The sequence below is a fragment of the Rana temporaria genome, chromosome 11, assembly GCF_905171775.1.
Source record: "Rana temporaria chromosome 11, aRanTem1.1, whole genome shotgun sequence".
NCBI classification, from domain to species: Eukaryota; Metazoa; Chordata; class Amphibia; order Anura; family Ranidae; genus Rana; species Rana temporaria.
This window is the reverse complement of record NC_053499.1, coordinates 65967816-65988458: the sequence shown is the minus strand read 5'-3', so window position 1 is coordinate 65988458 and position 20643 is coordinate 65967816. Positions and strand designations below refer to the sequence as shown.

Here is a 20643-nt window from a genome sequence, read left to right as displayed (position 1 = left end):
ATCAATATGTATGCATACCCCCTCTCTCCTTCTTTATGAATTTCCCCATTTTTTTTTTTTTTTTTTTTTTTTTTTTTTTTTTTTTGTCCAATCTACTCTTTCCCTCTTTTCAATGCATAATTAACTGGGGCATTTCTTAGGATACAGGATAACATCTTGTTCCTTTAACATTGTTGAATTATATTGTTGAATTATGAATTTATAGTAGGTACACTGTAACCATACTATATGAACTATTTGTTTTTATTTTCAACCAAAAATCAGCTCTATAGTCATATGTTTTTTACATATATAATATCTATAACATCTACACAAACTACTTCAATCATATGTACTAATTTAATGGTTCCACAGTTTTCTGGCCACATCCAATATTTTGAGGCCCTCAGCCTGATAGTGGATATCGGGCTGGGCTTCAACTTTCTTTCCACTGTTTTGGGCACATTTGGTGATGTGTCGCAGTTTCCTCCTTGGTATGGCCAATTGTGCAGTTTGTTTATTGGCCACAAGGGCGCTCGGGGAGTTTAGTGTTAGCCTCCACACTCACTCCCCTTACCACAGCTGATTTTCCCCTATGCAATGTCGTTAGCAATCTTCCTTTTTTGTCGGTAATACTGACAACACAGCCCCTGTCCATCTGTGATCAGCTTGTCTTGTTTGCTGTGTGCATTGTCACACATACTTTCTTGAGCCCACTTGTCCACTGATGGGGTTAAATTTTCTCCCCACCGTTTGACATAGTGAGCTCTCTGCTTGATCCATTCCACCTGTCATCCCATCAAGCCTCCTCACGCTGCAGGTGTATTGCACGCATTGCTTTGGGACTTGTTTCAGCTGTGATTGGCCCACCCGATATCATGTGATGCTTACACGTCACACATCAGGTTAGGAAAGCCTATTTAAACGGCATTTTGCTGCACACCCAGTGCAGAATGCCGCAGGGTCATATGTTCAGTGAGCACTCTTGTCCTTAATGCTTTGCAGGTATGTTAAACTCCTTTTGTGCTATCTCCCTACAACTACACTGCTAGATTTCACTCCATCTAATTGCAACTATGCTTGCTGTGTATGCTCTTTAGTTCCCCTTCTGGATCAAGCAGCTGATTTCTTCTGGCTTTATACACACTAAGCTTATTGTGACTTTGCAACACTGCCTGCGATCCTTATATAGATCTTATACAGGTATGTGTATTTTTTTGCAATTTCTAAATAATCTCGGCTCCGTTTTGATAATGTTTATACAATTTATTTATTTTATTTATTTTTATTTTTATCTTTTTCTATGGTTGCCCCGTTTGGAGGCAGGGACACCTTTGTAATTTGTAGCCAATTGTTATCGTTTAAACAGATATTTTGGGAAATCTACATGATTCCTTCCTTGAATTAACACTGCAGCTGGATTGCTCATTGATGTCCCTGGTCTTTAACCCCATAAACCGTTATATATGTAAGTCATTTATGCTTTATGGTCTCACAGTCATTACTGCTAAACTAAGTTAACCAATATTTTGGTCATTATGTCTTAAATACATATATATCTCACAGATAATAATATGTTAACCCCTAGCCATCCCTATTGCTTTGGCTATGGTGTGTTTTTTTTTTTTTTTTTTTTTTTTTTTTTTTTCTCTGTCTCACTTACATGTTAACCCTTATATGACTGTCCTTTTGTGACCATTTTCAAACTTTTCCTGCTCATTTGCAGGATCATGCACATGACCATTTTCACCTCGGCGGTTTTCTGTGTTTGTCGCTAGTTGTGGGCAACTCGTGGGTAAGATAGTGTGGTCTTTAAACTTTGGAACCATTTTTTACCATTATATGTTGTACCTGATTTAATCAATTGGAATGTGTATTATATTTTACTGGCTAATGCTTGTATATATACCTTTCAGTTGCATATTTTGACTGGATATCTCTCCCTCCCCTGAAGAAGCGGAAGTCCGCGAAACATGTAGGGTCTATGCGATTTCCTTTTCCAGTTGCATCCATATTTACAACTGACTGATGCTGTGTTATCCACTGAATCAAATCAACAAACTGGTTGTCCACTTTTCTTTTAAACTATTGTATTGTATGTTTTGTATTCATAAATAAAGCATTTTTGTAATTTTCTAGCAAGAATTGTGCTTTCTCATCACTATCAATTTGCTAAAGTACGCACCGCAAATTATCCCCTTCCCTTTCCCATTGGAAAAAACTTTATCCATGTTTTGAAAATGTGACAAATTAAAGGGGTGTTCCAGTCATTTTTTATGTTTATTAAAAGTCAGCAGCTACAAAAAGTGTAGCTGCTGGCTTTTAATAAAAATACACTCACCTGCTCCACGTTTCAGCGACGCGCCAGCCGGGGCTCCGCTCCTCTCCCCCCTCTCCGGCCAGCGTCTTCATTCCACGTGTGGGCACCCAGCCGTGACAGCTTTCGGCTTCACGGCCGGGCACCCACTGCGCATGCGCGAGCGTCACTGCGCATGCGCGAGCAGCGCTGCGCCATCCAATTGGACAGGCGATCGCCTGGGACCTGTCACGTGTCCCAGGTGATTGCCTACAGGGAGGGGCTTTAGGAAAGGCGATTAGACTATTCGCCTTAGCAGCCCCTCGGGGGAAGGAGGAAGTGGGACAGGAAGTCCCACTCCTCCTAAAGCCCCCACTCCCCCCCCCCCCCCCAAAAAAAAAATTACATGCTAAATGTGGCATGTAAGGGGGCGAGGAGTGGATTAAGCGGAAGTTCCACTTTTGGGTGGAACTCCGCTTTAACAACAAAATAATGTAAAAGTGTTATTTTGTGGGTTGTAGACTGGTGCTTAAACAAGATGGACAAATGTTAGAGAAGCTTCAGCACCAGGGGGAACTTTTATTAGACTTACTTCTTAAGCCTACAGCACTGGGAAAATAACACTGATAAAATAAAAACTAAAAATAGACCTTAAGTTGCCACCAAATCTGAGGCAAGCTATAATGTACCACATTTTAGTTTTTGGGATTTTTTTAACCACTTAAGACCCGGACCATTATGCAGGTAAAGGACCCGGCCCCTTTTTGCGATTTGGCACTGCGTCTCTTTAACTGACAATTGCGTGGTCGTGCGACGTGGCTCCCAAACAAAATTGGCAACCTTTTTTTCCCACAAATAGAGCTTTCTTTTGATGGTATTTGATCACCTCTGCATTTTTTTTTTGCGCTATAAACAAAAAAATAGAGCGAAGATTTTTTTTAAAAAAAACTATATTTTGAACTTTTTGCTATAATAAATATCCCCTACTCAGTTTAGACTGATACGTACTCTTCTACATATTTTTGGTTTATTGATTGGTTTGCGCAAAAGTTATAGCGTTTATAAAATAGGGGTAAGTTTTATGGCATTTTTATTACGGGAGAGCCCAGAGAAGCACCGGATGGTGGCGGGAAGGAGGCTTTACTCAGTCATGCTACACTGTACCCAAACAATTTATTTTTCTCACAAACAGAGCTTTCTTTTTGTGGTATTTAATCAGTATATAATATTTTTTTTTATTTTTTGCAATATAAGCAAAAAAAAATAGACATTTTCGAAAAACAATTTTTTTTTTTTGTTTTTATTGTAAAATTTTGCTATTTAATAATTTTTCTTCATACATTTGGGCCAAAATGTATACTGTTACATATCTTTAGTAAAAATAACCCAAATTAGTGTATATTATTTGGTCTCTGTGAAAGTTATAGTCTACAAGCTATAGTGCAAATCATCACACCTGATGTACTGAAGGCCTATCTAATTTCTTGAGACCCTAACAAGCCAGGAACGTACAAATACCCCCCAAATTACCCCTTTTTGAAAAGCAAACATTCCAGTGTATTTAGTAAGAGGCATGGTGAGTTTTTTGAAGTTGTAATTTTTTCCCACAATTCTTAGGATTTTTTTTTTTTTTTTTACACAAAAAGTTATTTCTCTCACACAGCACATGCATACTTGCAATGACACCCAAAATACATTCTGCTACTCCTCCTGAGTATAGTGATACCACATGTGTGAGACTTTTACACAGCCTGACCACATACAGAGGTCCAACATCCAAGTAGCACCTTCAGGCGTTCTACGAGCATAAATTGCATATCTCATTCGATGACAACCTATCGCACTTTTGAAGGCCCTGGAGTACCAGGTCAATGGAAACGCCCACAAAATTACCCAATTTTGGACAGCTGACCACATGAGAGCCATTTTCCAGACCATATTCCACCATCAGGATCCGGAAGACAATGCCCAAAAAAATGTCGGGTGTGCACAAAAAGAGGAGTTAGGAAAGCCACTAGTTTCCATTGCTCCCAATGTCCCTCCTTTTGAGGGATGAACACCCCCCTTCGAACGGACCGATCGTTCGCACAAACTTTAGAACCCCATTGAAGTCTATGGGACTCGAACGTCAAAATCAAAAGTGCTAATTTTAAAGGCTAATATGCAAGTTATTGTCGTAAAACGGGGTTGGGGACCCGGGTCTTGCCCCAGGGAACATGGAAGTTTTTTCGGGAGCAGTGATTTTAATGATGCTTAAAGTAAAAAAAAAATGAAAAATTCCTTTAAATATCGTACTTGCTGAGTGTCTATAGTATGCCTGTGAAGTGGCACGTGTTTAGAACTGTTCCTGCATGAAATGACATTACTATAAGGAAAAAGTCATTTAAAACTGCTTGCGGCTTTAATGTAATGTATGGACCCTGCAATATGGATGAAAATCATTGAGAAAAATAGGTTTCCCCGCCCCCCTCCCCCCAGGTCATTACCAGCCCCTTTGGCCCTATATACTTTGAACAGCAGTATACAGGTGGTGCAAACAAGACAGGGACTGTAGGTTTGTTGGTAAGTAGAATCTGTTTGTAATTTTGAACTGGTACTTTTTTAAAGTGGACAGGAGACACCTCTTACAGAAGAGAATTTCCCTTCCTATGGGTAGATTTCCTCTCACTTCCTGTTGTCTCCTTCCGTTTGCAAGTTGGAGTCGTTTGTAAGTTGGATGTTTGAAAGTAGGGGCCTGCCGTATATACTCTGCAGAAATTTGGGCCCTAGGTGTTGCCACAACACTGTAAGTCCTCACAGTTAGTCTTGGTGGGTGCTGGAACGCCCTGTTGTGAACTATTATATCAAGAATTGTAATTGCATGCCATTGTTGAACAGTGGTAGAAAAAATGGGCCTTTGGTGCTGGTGCTGGTGCCACAACACTGTAAGTCTTCACAGTTACTCTTGGTGGGCGCAGGAATGGGTGCAGTGAAAATACTTGCTGATCAGCCACTGCCTGTGGTATTAGTATGAGAACAACAGCAATTGTATTCATGTAGCTTTAGGTGCACACTGTGCAGAGGACACAGTACACCACATGAAAATATGTGCAGATCCCTGCCTGTAGGAATTAATATCAGAACACCAGCAAATCTATTGACATAGCTTTAGGTGCACACTGTGCAGAGGACACAGTACACCACACGAAAATACTTGCAGAATGATCCCCTGCCTGTGGTATTATTATGAGCAGATCACTGCCTGTAGGAATTAATATGAGAACACCAGCATATCTATTGATGTAGCTTTAGGTGCACACTGTGCAGAGGACACAGACAGTACACCAAGGGAAAATACTGCACCAAGCACAATCACCTGCCTGCCTGTCAGTATATTAGGAAGAGCGGATCTAGCTAAACTCAATACAGTGTATAAATATATATACAACACCTGGGATGCATATATATCCTCTACACCATGGGTGTCAAACTCAATTTTGTCGAGGGCCGCATCAGCAGTGTGGTTGCCCTCAAAGGGACAGTTGTATATGGGTCGCACTACATAGAGAGTACAGAGTTCAGGATTACGTCAGCATTATGCTACGTACAGTGGGTAGGGATTCAGGGGTGTGTTATGTACAGAGTTAAGGAATTCAGGGGTGTGCTATTTACAGAGTGCAGGAATTCAGGGGTGTGCTATTTACAGAGTGCAGGAATTCAGGGGTGTGCTACGTACAGGGTGCAGGAATTCAGGGGTGTGCTACGTACGGAGTGCAGGAATTCAGGGGTGTGCTACATACAGAGTGTAGGAATTCAGGGGTACGCTACGTACAGAGTGCAGGAATTCAGGGGTACGCTACGTACAGAGTGCAGGGATTCAGGGGTACACTATGTACAGAGTGCAGGGATTCAGGGGTACACTACGTACAGAGTTCAGGGATTCAGGGTTGCGCTATGTACAGAGTGCAGGAATTCAGAAATGTGCTACATACAGAGTGCAGGGATTCAGGGGTGTGCTACGTACAGAGGGCAGGGATTCAGGGGTGCACTATGTACAGGGGGCAGGGATTCAGGGGTGCACTATGTACAGAGGGCAGGGATTCAGCGTTTTGCCAAAACACAGCAAACCAGTGTGAACTCACCTAAAAGCACAAGGGACCAAGCACTACCACAGGCATATGACACAATTCTAAACTCTTTGGCTGCAGTTATAGCAGCTACTGCTGGAGAAAAAATGCAGCCAGACACCCCTGCATTTACACACAGCTTCTCCTGTCCAAATCAAATTTGGTGCGAATGGCCCATAACGTTCGTAAAATTCGACGAACGATCGAACATACAATGTTCGAGTCGAACGTGAGTTTGACTCGAACACAAAGCTCATCCCTACCGCTGACCACATCCCTGTCTGCTGACCACATGCTTTGGCTGTATTGACAACATCTCTACCTGTACTGACGATCCTTTTGCTGCCGCTGACCAAATCCCCGTCTGCTGACCATATGCTTTGGCTGTGTTGACAACACCTCTACCTGTACTGACTATTCCTGCCTGCTGCCTGTTTTGCTGTCGCTGTCCACGTTCCTGCCGGCTGCCTGGACCGATGCTCTCCTCTGTGGACCGCTGCACTACTAAAACCGCAGGTAATATTTTCTTTACCCTTTGCTCAGCAGAATGTATTTTGGTTTGTAATTGGTATGTAAGGTACATACTATGTGTTTGAAATATGAAGGGCCTTCAACAACGTGATAGGTTGGCAGGAATTTATGTGTGTAATTTATCCTCCTAGAACGCCTGACAGTGCTACTTGGATGTTGGGCCTCTGTATGTGGCCAGGCTGTGTAAAAGTCTCACACATGTGGTATCGCCATACTCAGGATGAGTATCATAATGTATTTTGGGGTGTCAGTTTTGCTATGTGTTGGAAATATTTTATAAATGGACAACTTTGTATAAAGAAAATATGGCCCGGATTCTCAGAGACATACAACGGCGTATCTGTAGATACGCTGTTGTAAGTCCGAATTTGTGCCGTCGTATATTTAAGCGTATTCTGGAAACCAGATACGCTAAAATTCGGCCAAGATACGAGCGGCGTAAGTCTCCTACGCGGTTGTATCTTGTGTGCATATTTACGCTGGCCGCTAGGTGGCACTTCCATTGATTTCCGCGTTGAATATGTAAATGAGCAAGATACACCCATTCACGAACGTATGTACACCCGTCGCAATTAGTTACGCCGTTTACGTAAGACATACGCCTGCATAGAGATAAAGCTGCTCTCTAGGTGGCGCAGCCCATGCAAGGTATGGACGTCGGAACAAGCGTATCTTTTAACGTCGTTTACATAAGTCGTACGTGAATGGGGCTGTGATTACGTTCACGTCACAGGCATTGAGCCGGCGTACCTTAGGGCGTAAATTTGACGTGATACTGAGCATGCCCGTGCATGCGTCATTCGTTCGGCCATGCATCTACATGGGGTCACACTTAATTAAAATACAACACGCCCACGACCTGCCTACTTTGAAATATGCGCACTTACGCCGGACCATTTACGCTGCGCCGCCGTAACTTAGGACGCAAGTGCTTTGTGAATACTGCACTTGCCTCTCTAAGTTGCGGCAGCGTAGCGTAAATAAGATACGCTACGCCCGCACAAAGTTACGCCACCCTACGTGAATCTGGGCCTATGTTTTCATTTTTTTTCAACATATTCCAAAAACTTCTGGAAAAAAATGAACTGTTCAAAAGACTCATTATGCCTCATAGATGATTGGCACAATCGGTTTGAATGCTTTCTGGGGGGGATATTTGTTGATACAGTATATCAGTGTAGTGACAATGTCTTCAAAAACTTTAGGAAGGTGTTGAGTGTTTCCATTGATTTTTGGCAGATGAAAGAATTTAACATGGCCCAATGAAAAAAGTCAATTGTGACTTTTTTGTACCAGAAGAGGGATTTACATGTTGATAAATAGGGCTGCAACATTTGATCAATTAAATCCACCCCCCCCTCATGAAATAATTGTACTGATTGATACAGGAAGGCTTTCGAACGGTACTGTACCACATCTTCTACGAAGTTCCACCGAGGTGCCATTCTATGCTTTCACTTCACAGCCAACACTTCCTTGTTCCTCAAGCTTTTTGATTCCCCCTTTGTATGGTTGTGGTGACTAGACTCTGTGGGAAGCCCTTTCTGTTTTTCCTTGCTCTACCACAGGCCAAATTTTAGATATAGGTGGCAGAGAAGGGGCAAACTGGTGTAATAATTGTCCATGTAAATATGATACACCCTTTGGAGGAGTGGAAATGCCAACTCCCAAACAATTTGTCCGCTTATTCCCGTGTACGATGGACACTCAGGGGGCTGAAGATGGGAGTCTTTGCCTTCATACACACGAGAATGAGTGCGCATACCCGGTGGAGCTTTCACAGAGCTTGTTGAGCTTCAACCCATACCTCACCCTCTTACTGGGGTTATATTGTTTGATTCCCAGCCAGCCTGTGAAATGCACCAGGGATTCGTCCACAGAGATGTTTTTGTCAGGGACATAAAGTTTGGCAAACCTCTTAGGCCCCGTACACACCATAGAATCTATCCGCAGATAAATCCCATCGAATGGGTTTCAGCGGATAGATTCTATGGTGTGTACACTCCGGCGGATATTTATCCGCGGATAAATCTCCCCTGGGATGGATTTTCAGCAGATGAATATTTGCTGACATGCTCAACAAATCCATCTGCTGAAGTCCATCCCAAAGGATGGATCCGCTCGTCTGTACAGACTCACCGGATCCATCCGTCCAAAGGGATTCCCCGCACGCGTCGTAATGATTTGACGCATGCGTGGAATTCCTTATATGACAGCGTCGCGCCCGTCGCCGCGTCATAATCGCGGCGACGGCGCGACACGTCATCGCCAGAGGATTTCGGCGCGGATTTCAATGCGATGGTGTGTACACGCCATCGCATAGAAATCTTCTGAAATCCTCGAGGATTTATCCGCGGATACGGTCCGCTGGACCGTATCCGCGGATAAATCCTCTCGTGTGTATGGGGCCTCAGTTTATCAAAGTTTGGGTGATTTGGGGGGGGGGCACTGTGAGCTGTCACTGAAATTCAGGAAGCGCATTGTAATTTCATATCGGGATCTGGACATGACCAATGAAAAAATTGACATGTGATGGAAAGGGTTGTCCGACCAATATTTATGCACTTCATTTTTTTGTAAGCCCCATGTTAAGCGTTAGGCCTAAAAACTATTTAAGCTCCTTCACTGTTAGGGGTCTCCATTCAAAAGGGCAGGCATAGCTGGAGCTGGGGTTGGTTGCAATGAATTGTTGGGAAAAAAGATTGGTTTGGTCCACGATGCCTTGAACAATTTTTTCAGGGAAAAAAAAATAAAAAAAAATTTGAAAAACCTGCAGTGTTGACCTGCACACCTGGCTGTGCTGTGAAGGGGGAAAGGAGGGGGGGGGGAGTAGTGGCTGATCCTGTGCTAGAAGCCAGCCACAATGGGTTTGCCAAGTCATCTGGAAGCTGGGTTTGGGCCCTAATTCTTTGGCGTGCACCTGTACTGGGTCTTTTCTCCTGGGGTCTAGCAGCGCTCGTACTGGGCCTCTCCTCCTGGGGTCTAACGCTGTTGGCACTGCTGGTAGCGGCCTGGTGTTCAGACCGTCTTCTTTTTGGATGGACTGCTTCCTCCTCTGATTCGGATCCTGATGTGCTGCCTACGGGGGGCTCATATTCCGAACCAGAATCGTTCGTACGAATGTTATTTTCGTACGAAAATGTTCATTTTCGTACCCGCAGAATAATGTGTACATAAGAAAAAATTAAAGCACCAAAATATGAAAACGACGGGATTATGAATGAGCCGCATAACGAACAACCGCAAATATGAACGAACGATCTGACGAAAATACGACAAAACGAAAACGGCAAAAGAACTAAAATTACATCTATAACAAAAGATTTGCATTCTGTATCCTGTTTGAATCCCCTCTCTGCTCGTATCATCAGCCACATGTCCACATGACACCTACAACAAAAGATTTGCATTCTGTATTTTGTTTGAATCCCCTCTCTGTTCGTATCCTCAGCTGTATGTTCACACGACATCCACAACAAAAGATTTGCATTCTGTATCCTGTTTGAATCCCCTCTCTGCTCGTATCCTCAGCCGTATGTTCACACGACATTCACAACAAAAGATTTGCACTCTGTATCTTGTTTGAATCCCTTCTCTGTTTGCACCCTCAGTCGTATGCTCATATGACATCCACAACAAAAGACCCACACTCTGCATTTTGTTTGAATCCTTTCCCTGTCCGCATCCCCAGTCGCATGCTCACACGACATCCACAACAAAAGATTTGCATTCTGTATCCTGTTTGAATCCCCTCTCTGCTCGTATCCTCAGCCGTATGTTCACACGACATCCACAACAAAAGATTTGCACTCTGTATCTTGTTTGAATCTCTTCTCTGTTCGCACCCTCAGTCGTATGCTCACACGACATCCACAACAAAAGACCCGCACCCTGTATTTTGAATTCCTTTTTTCTGTTCGTATTTTGGATTCAACAGAATGCAAATCTTTTGTCACACGAACACAAGACCCAAAACACAGAATGCAAATCCCTTGCCACAGATGTAATTTTTGTTTTTTTTGAATGGGCAGTGAGTGTAGTTAGTAAAGCAGCTTCTCTTTTGTGCTGAGTAGTACAGTAAAGCCAAATAAACTTTTCTGTGGATTTTCATCTGAAGGGAGATCAGTTGGCCAGACTTTTGAACCCAAAAATGGTTTTCTGATGGAGTTTAAAAACGAACAAATTTTCTGAGAACGAACGGAAAACGATCGTTTTTATGTTTGTTAAAAAAGTCTGACCAAGTGTATGGGGCTTAACAATCGTTAATATGGATGAGCCGCATGTTGAAAGTGCCGCGAATCCCGCAATATATTTACGAAAGTACAAAATGACGAAAATCCTTTTTCTGTTCGTATCTTCAGTCGCATGCCCACATGACATCCACAACAAATTGTCATAGATGTCACACGAACACACGACCGAAAACACGAACAGAAAAAGGAATCCAAAACACAGAATGCAAATCATTGACGAAAATTCACGAAAATTATTGTCTAACAAGTAACGAAAAAGAATTAAACAGAATAACGAACCATCCCGCATGTACGAAAATAAAACGGTAACGAAAATACGAAACGATCGGAATACGAAAAAATCTCGACGTACGAAAAACGAACGGGAACGAACAGGAAAACGGGCGTCTTACGAAAAACGAACGGAAACGAACCTACGGAACGATACGAAACAGAACAAAAAAAAAGAAAAAAAATTCTGTGCACATGTCTATAAATGAGTTAAGGGTTCATATGGTATTTGTTATAGGGTTAGAATGTTTAGTTTAGGTTTCCTGCTTTTGTTTACAGTTAGGTATTTAAAGGTTAGTTAGGTGCTAAGGGATGTTAAATGTTAAAGCCCCAATCTAAAGTTTAGGTTAAGGGTTAAAGCGTATATTACCCCAACACTTCATATTCTTGATATGTGCCTTCTGTACCATGTACTATAAAAAAATAAAAAAATAAATAAAAAATCCTGACCTGCTTGTATTGCTTCCTTTATGTGAAATCCCTGGTTCTCCTAGCCCCCTTGCTGTCCTATTAACAACTGGCCACATTAAGCAGGGGTGCGCACTGTGGTCGGTTCTCTAGCTACGCTGGGAAAATTTTCCTCCAATGATCAGACTTGTCCTAACACACACCCCCCCCCCCCCCCCGCTGCACAACCATTCACTGGGAAGCTTGGTGTGCTTCTTCTTCTCCTCCCCCAGCTCTTATGCAGCTACACACAGAGGACATTGTAGTTTTTTAACTTTAAACTTAATTGGACAGACAAGCCCAAAACAGATGCTAGACAGACAAGCCCGAAATATTCTTGCTTCTTGTTTTTCCAACTAAGTTTAATGTAATAGACCAATAGAGTTGTACATATATTTATACACTGTATAGCTTAGCTAGATCAGCTATTCGTATTTGTCAGGCAGTAGATTGTGCTAGCTGCAGTGTTCTAACGTGTTGTATTGCCTGTGTTCTGTTTAGTTTACACCTAAACGTACTCGGTGTTACTGCACGTGTGCTGTTTATTTGCCCATAAATGTAGTTGCTGTTACTGCACGTGTGCTATTTAATTGCACATAAACGCAGTTGCTGTTACTGCACGTGTGCTGTTTATTTGCCCATAAATGTAGTTGCTGTTACTGCACGTGTGCTATTTAATTGCACATAAATGCAGTTGCTGTTACTGCACGTGTGCTGTTTAATTGCACATAAACACAGTTGCTGTTACTGCACGTGTGCTGTTTATTTGCCCATAAACGCAGTTGCTGTTACTGCACGTGTGCTATTTATTTGCACATAAACGTAGTTGCTGTTACTGCACGTGTGCTGTTTAATTGCACATAAACGCAGTTGCTGTTACTGCACGTGTGCTGTTTATTTGCCCATAAACGCAGTTGCTGTTACTGCACGTGAAACTTGATTTTGAACTTTATGATCAGTGGATGAGTTTGTGGGTTAGATATGGGGAGAAAGCTAAGGCTTGACTGACATTAGTTTTTTTTGCTAAATTTTGACTTGCAGAAATAATGGAGGCCTTCAGAGAACAGGAGTTCTTCACAGAATTTGTTCAAAGGGGGCCCCAGATGGCAACCCCCCTTTTTTCTAGAATTTTTTTTCCCCCCCAAAAAAAGTATTGAGCCAAGATCTGGCATTGTAATGCCCCCCCACCCCTAAAATAATCGACATATTGGTGCCACACAGCACGTGCTCTTTGGGGGGCCAAGCCTGTATGGTCACAGGATCATGGGCCACCACTGGAACATCAATGGCCTCATCAGGCACAAGTGTCATGTAGTTTTGTTGAGGGTCTCTTTAGGAAATTGTGCAATATGCAGCAGCAAAGTATGACATGGTTCAGATTCTACTTAACAAACCTACAGTCCTTGTCTTGTTTGCACCGCCTGTATACTGCTGTTCAAAGTGTATAGGCCCAAAAGGTCTTGTCAGGGCCGATCCTTGCTATAGGCGCACTATGCAAGCCGCTTAGGGCCCCGCAAAGCTGCAAAGGGCCCCCCAAATTACTAGAGGCCCCACCTGGTGAGAAGTCATTTTCGCACCCTCACCCCGCTTCTAAACTCGCTGGCTGAGTCATTTACGACAGCAGAACACCACCTCCCCCCGCTTCTCAACTTTCTTTAATGTGACATGTCACTGTCATAAGCGCCCCCTGATTCTAATTTTTAATGTGCCATGTCATTTTGCTTAGGGCCCCAGGGAGGTCAGGATCAGCACTGGGTCTTGTAATGACCTGGGGGGAGTGGTGGCGGGGAAACTCATGCTATTTTTTTCAATGATTTTTATTCATATTGCAGGGACCAAACATTACATTAAAGCCGCAAGCAGTATTAAATTACTTTTTTCTGAGAGTAATCTCATGTTGTGCAGGGACATTTCTAAACACGTGCCACTACTATAGACACCCAGCAGGTACGATATTTCAAGGAATTTTTCTTTTTTTTTTCACTTTAAGCATTATTAAAATCGCTGCTTCAGAAAAAACTACAGTTTTTTTAAAACTTTTTTTTTCATTGATACATGTTCCCTGGGGCAAGACCCAGGTTCTCAACAACGTTTTCCAACAATAACTTGAATATTGGGCTTTAAAATGAACACTTTTGAATTCGAACGTTCGAGTCCCATAGACTTCAATGGGGTTCTAAATGTTCGCGCGAACGTTCGGTCTGTTCGAACTTTCTGGTGCGAACCGAACGCGGGGGTGTTCGGCTCATCTCTACTGCTATACATATATATGATTTCTTTGTTCCTATGAAATATATATATATATATATATATATATATATATACCACCAATATAGATATCTCCTCTTCTTTCTTTGAAACATTTGTCTCACATGGCATTGCCTTTGAACTAGATGATACACCAGTACAAATGTGTGTGTAGAAAATTAGTGGGATGAATTATACTGATGGACTCATTTTCATATATTTGCTCTATAGAAATGCCTCAGGTATGTTTCTCTCTATAGTGGCGAAGGGTTAGTCCCCACCAGCATTGGTTGACCATAAACTCGAAGGCCATCACCATTCAAGTTATAATTTTCTTTGGGTGGGACCCACACAGTCCAATCCTATACCTGTAGGTTTTCTTATGAAAACAACATAAAAAAAACATTAAAAAAAACGGAGGCATCCAAAATCAATCCATTTTAGGATCATCACATGTTTGGTAGATCAGATTCTTTTTTGTATGTGGATCTTGGTAGTATTTGATTACATAGAAAAAATGTGATCACAATAAATGCGCCCTAATGACTCACACCGCTGTGCTCAGGATTAAATACAGTAAGAAGTTTCACAGCTGCTGTTTTAAAAAAGTAAATATGACAAAGTATATATAACGTGTTCAAATGGTGAAATAAGAAATAAATTATATATAAACAGCGCTAATGTGTGTATGACCCACACAAATGAAATTAAAAAGAGCAAAAAAAAATATATATATATATATATATATATATATATATATATATATATATATATATATATATATATATATATATATATATATATATATATAAATAAAATATATATTAAAATTGAAATAAACAAATGAGCAAAACCCGTGATTGAAAGTGTTCATAAGCAAAAATAGTTCATAGATGTTGAAGAGCAACAAGGAAAAAAAACTTTTCTCTTTCTCAAATGTGAAATCTTCAAAATAACTTTTCAAAGAATTCTTCCACCACACCCGATGTGCAAAGTGATTCCTCCACCAATAAGATTGGCCACTCACCAGAACGATTTGCCTGACACCCCCGTGTTTCGGCACAATAGCATGTAATGATTGTTCAAACCATTAAGTGAGCTTCCATTTCCAACCGTGTGATAAATAAGATCCTCATAAATAATGAAGAAAGCATATAATAGTGTGATAACGTAAAAACAGTTTTAATAACACACCACATAAAAATCTGCAAAGATTGCACTCACAAAAGGCCAAAGTAAAACTTGTGAATCAAAACAAAGCAGAACTTCCTCAATATTTGTATGGCTGATGAACTACGGTCACGGCGGACCCAAAGAAACAACCCGGTATCTCTCACCACTCGATCCACACTGTGCTGGTAACCCACAAAGATGGCGTGAAGCAAAATTCAATCGCTGGTCACTAGCGAAGTATACCACTGCGATGGCCTCTCACGTTTGGTTCAGATGGTCAAAAGTCAAACTGTAGCCACAACATCCTCCTTCACTGCCACCACATGCATCACTTTACCACCCCATGGAATTGTCAGAAAGGTTCTTTCAAAGTTATGACCCAGGGTTCTATTAAATCTAAGATTTGCTGGCTTATGGACTGGTAATGTGTAAAGGCATCAATAATGAAAGCTAAATCAAATGCAAGAAAATTAAGTTTAGTAAGTCTGGGTATGTAAAGAAACCAAAACATTTTTTTTTTATATTCAAGGCATTGTACCTGGTCTGAGTACAGCATCCAGTGTCATTAAATGTGCAAAGGAACTGGTTTAAAGGCTAAATTCACTTTTGACACACCTTTTACAATAAAGTGACTGTGCCGACTTTGAGCCCAGTAGGTTAAAAAAACTGACCACCTTGTAAAAATATTGATTACTATAGATGTGATAACTGTAGGCCCCTGAAGCTTGGTGATAATATTCCCATCCCAATCCAGACACATTACATACATTAAAGCCGCAAGCAGTATTAAATTACTTTTTTCTGAGAGTAATCTCATGTTGTGCAGGGACATTTCTAAACACGTGCCACTACTATAGACACCCAGCAGGTACGATATTTAAAGGAATTTTTCTTTTCTTTTTTTTCATTTTAAGCATTATTAAAATCGCTGCTTCAGAAAAAAATACAGTTTTTAAAACTTTTTTTTTCATTGATACATGTTCCCTGGTGCAAGACCCAGGTTCTCAACGACGTTTTCCAACAATAACTTGAATATTGGGCTTTAAAATGAACACTTTTGAATTCGAACGTTCGCCTTTTACAATAAAGTCACCTTTTACAATAAAGTGACTGTGCAGACTTTGAGCCCAGTAGGTTAAAAAAACTGACCACCTTGTAAAAATATTGATTACTATAGATGTGATAACTGTAGGCCCCTGAAGCTTGGTAATAATATTCCCATCCCAATCCAGTCCTGGATAGTTATAGGAATGCTGGAACCATTGGATGCTTACCCTCCAAATTAATGGTAGCAAGTATCTCCCTGTTCGAAAAATCGTACATGTGCAGTGTGCTTTCTCTTCCCCGTTTGTAGCAGTGGCTGATATATATGTAAAATTGTCTTGGGGAAAAAAACATAAAAAATTAGAAGGTAGTGGCAAGCTTGGACACTGCCTGGAAGAGTCAGGCCGCGTACACACGATCAGTCCATCCGATGAAGCTGACTGATGGTCTGATGTGCCTACACACCATCAGTTAAAAAAATGATTGAGTCCAATGCTGTGACGTAAAACACAATGACGTGCAGAGAAAAATTAAGTTCAATGCTTCCAAGCATGCGTCGACTTGATTCTGAGCATGCGCAGGTTTTTAACCGATGCTTTTGCATACTAACCATCAGTTTTGACCTATCGGTTAGGCGTCCATCGGTTAAATTTTAAAGCAAGTTCTAAAATTTTTGACCGAAGGATAACTAACCGATGGGGCCCACACACGATCGGTTTGGACCGATGAAAAGGTCCTTCAGTCCGTTTTCATCGGTTTGGACCGACCGTGTGTACGCGGCCTTATGCCCCGTACACACCATCACTTTATGTGATGAAAAAAAACGTCATTTTCTGTGAAGTAAAAAATGACGTTTTTGAAACTTCAATTTTCAAAGACGAAGTTGCCTACACACCATCGTTTTTCTCACAATGTTCTAGCAAAGCGAGGTTACGTTTCTCACATTTTTCCATTGAAGCTTGCTTCATAAGTAGCTTCTGGGCATGCGCAGGTGAAAAAACGTCGTTTTAAACGACGTTTTTTGCTACACACGGTCAATTTCTGTGAAGTAAAAGTTGACGTTTTGAAAAACGACACATAAAATTGAAGCATGCTTCAATTTTTTTTGGTCGTTTTTTAGAAGACATAAAACAACGTTTTCCCCCACACACGGTCAATTAAAGTGACGTTTTTAAAAACATCATTTTTTTTCATCACATAAAGTGATGGTGTGTACGGGGCATTAGAGTTTGTCTGTCAGAATGTCACAGGATCTGGCCATAAATACAGGGTAATGCTGCTTGCATTTTAAAACTATTGAATTGTTTTTGTGTTGTATTTTTTTATTTGTATGGCAAAGTATCTTTAATTTTAGTTCATATGCTTTTGGAGACTTGCCCGGTAAGTGCATCAGAATTAACAGCTAAAGTATTTATTTATTTTCTTTAAAACTCTTTCATTGATATACTAGCTGATGTCCATAATTATGCATGTCTACTGTGAAATATGTGTTGTTGCTAAACATGCTTTAAAAAATTGGGTAGGTTTACAATTACTATACTGAGTAATAATGTAATTCATTACCCAAAAGTAATGCTAAAATATTTTTTTTTCTTGTTTATAAAAAGTAATTTTGGATTTTAACATGTTTAGAAAACACTTTTTAATCAAGGCAGAAGTCTTCTTTAAATAAGCATTATTGGACGTGCTAATACAGTTGCATTAACAATTAGGTCTGCATTTCAAAAGATACAGTATGCTTTGTGTATCCTGGAGCCAAATAAATCTTGTTAGACTGTGAAAAAAAACTGTTTACTTTCATAAGTTTCAAATAATAACTTGGAACATCAACACCTTTTATCTTGTCGCTTCAAACAGATGTTTTTAGAGGATTGACTTACAGGCGATGGCATATCACACAACTGAAGGTGAATTTCAGGTCATTAGCCAATAAACAGATGTTTCACAGGTTAGATAGATTGTGAATTTTAATGGAACCAGCCTTGTAATATTCTACTCTATCTAGTAGTTTCAGTGAAATATTAAACTTGGTTATTTAAATTAAGCCTTTGCTTAATTAAATGCTTTATATTACAAAACTGATACAAATAAAACATTCATATTTTTTTACTTTAGCACATTGTTTACCTTACCACACTGAATATATTAAAATGTATGTCTAAAGGTTTAATAGTCAATTGTTGTAAGCACCTTGATTGGATCAAAGTATTATTTACTTAACCACTTCCCGCCTGGCCTATAGCAGAATTAGGTTGACCACATTTCCAAAATGCCATTCAAGGACACCCCCTTCCCCTGATTTTGCTGATTTTTGGGGCAGGGGCGTATCATGAAATCAGCGGGCCTGTGTGCAAGATGAAAAGTGGGCCCTAGGCATCACGAAGAACAACAATATGACGCGCAAAGTGCGTTGTGGTGAACAGTGGACATGTCTTAAATTGCGCTAAATATTGGCTTAAAGGTGGCGTTGTTAAAGAGAGTCTGAGATCTCTTATATACTGCAGAATGTTGTAATGTTAAATAGGGAATGCAGAGTGTATGGTGGTGAGTAGTATGTACAGGAGAGGAGTGCAGAATGTATGATGGTGGGTAGAGAGGAGGAAGAAGAGTGCAATACCACCTCCTGATAGCCTGTCAGCCACTGCTTTACCACCTTGGTGGTGGGGCACTCAGAAGGATGTAATGGGGCACTCTGAAAGAAGTAAAGGGGCACTAAGGGGGCACCCTGGAGGTTGTAAGGGGGGATGCAAGGGGGCACTCTGGCGGTACCAACTTAGTCAGAGCCCCTTACATCCTCCTGGGTGCCTTTGCTTAATTAAATGCTTTATATTACAAAACTGAAACAAATAAAACATTCATATTTTTTTACTTTACCACATTGTTTATCTTGCCACACTGAATATATTAAAATCTATGTCTAAAGGTTTAATAGTCAATTGTTGTAAGCACCTTGATTGGATCAAAGTATTGTTTACTTAACCACTTCCTGCCTGGCCTATAGCAGAATTAGGATGACCACATTTCCAAACTGCCATTCAAGGACACCCCTCCCCCTGATTTTGCTGATTTTTGGGGCAGGGGCGTATCATGAAATCAGCGGCCTGTGTGCAAGATGAAAAGTGGGCCCTAGGCATCAAGAAGAACAACAATATGACATGCAAAGTGTGTCGTGGTGAACAGTGGACATGTCTTAACCTCCCTGGCGGTATGATTATTTCAGAAAAAAGGTGCTGAAAGCGGTACCATTATTTGCAAAGAAATTTGGCGTTTTATACTGTAGGCCTGTAATTCTTAGGAATAACTCATTTAAATCTGACCAAACAAGAGTCTAGTAGGCATCCCGGGTATGATTTTTTTTTTAAAACAAAATTTATAAATTATAATATAATAAATAATTATAAATAATTATAATATAATTATAATAAAAATTATTCAATAATGTAATCAACTCAAAATCACTGAAATTTGCTCAGTTGCAGAATTGTCGCTGTCATTACTTTTATTTTTTTATGACAAATTTCCCCACAAATCGCTATCGCACAATTCTGCAAGTGATTATAATTTATTATCGCTGTTTTCTAGCTGCTCTAAAACCATTTTTGACATAAAGGGACACTTTTGGTTGCTATGGACAATCTACAGTTTGCAGGCAGAAAGAACAGTTTTTATTATAAAAAAGTGCATGTAGGACACTGGGCAGACCACTAGAGACAAGGGGGATGTGTATTTTTTACATACAGTACTGTAATCTATAAGATTACAGTATACTGTATGTATTGTGTTTGTTTACCTTTTTGAATTTGGCGCCGTTCTCCGCTCCCGTGCGTCGTAACATCGCAGGGAACGGAGATCGGCGGCACAGGAGGACACTGTGTGAATCGAGCGAGGTCCCGCTCACTCACATCCAGGGACAAGGTAAGTAAACACTGCCTGTGGATTCAGCGAGGCGAGCCCGAGTCTGACTTGGGGTTACCGATCGTAGCCAAAAAATCTCACCCCGAGTCAGACTCGGGAATACCGCCAGGGGGGTTAATTTGCGCTAAATATTGGCTTAAAGGTTGCGTTGTTAAAGAGAGTCTGAGATCTCTTATATACTGCAGAATGTTGTAATGTTAAATAGGGAATGCAGAGTGTATGGTGGTGAGTAGTATGTACAGGAGAGGAGTGCAGAATGTATGGTGGTGGGTAGAGAGGAGGAAGAAGAGTGCAATACCACCTCCTGATAGTCTGCCAGCCACTGCTATACCACCTTGGTGGTGGGGCACTCTGAAGGATGTAAGGGGGCACTCTGGAGGAA

At 40.9% G+C, this 20643-nt stretch overlaps 1 long non-coding RNA gene across 2 annotated transcripts; it reads left to right on the top strand.

Moving 5' to 3' along the window:
• Positions 1-458: 458 nt before the first annotated feature.
• LOC120917396 lies at positions 459-1996 on the top strand. Of its 2 annotated transcripts, none has more exons than XR_005744192.1 (3): positions 459-984; positions 1080-1182; positions 1349-1832. It is a non-coding gene; the product is annotated as an uncharacterized LOC120917396 (long non-coding RNA). The 2 variants fall into 2 exon arrangements; XR_005744193.1 differs by adding an exon at positions 1896-1996 and having other exon boundaries at positions 934-1182; positions 1349-1774.
• The last annotated feature ends 18647 nt before the right edge of the window (positions 1997-20643 follow it).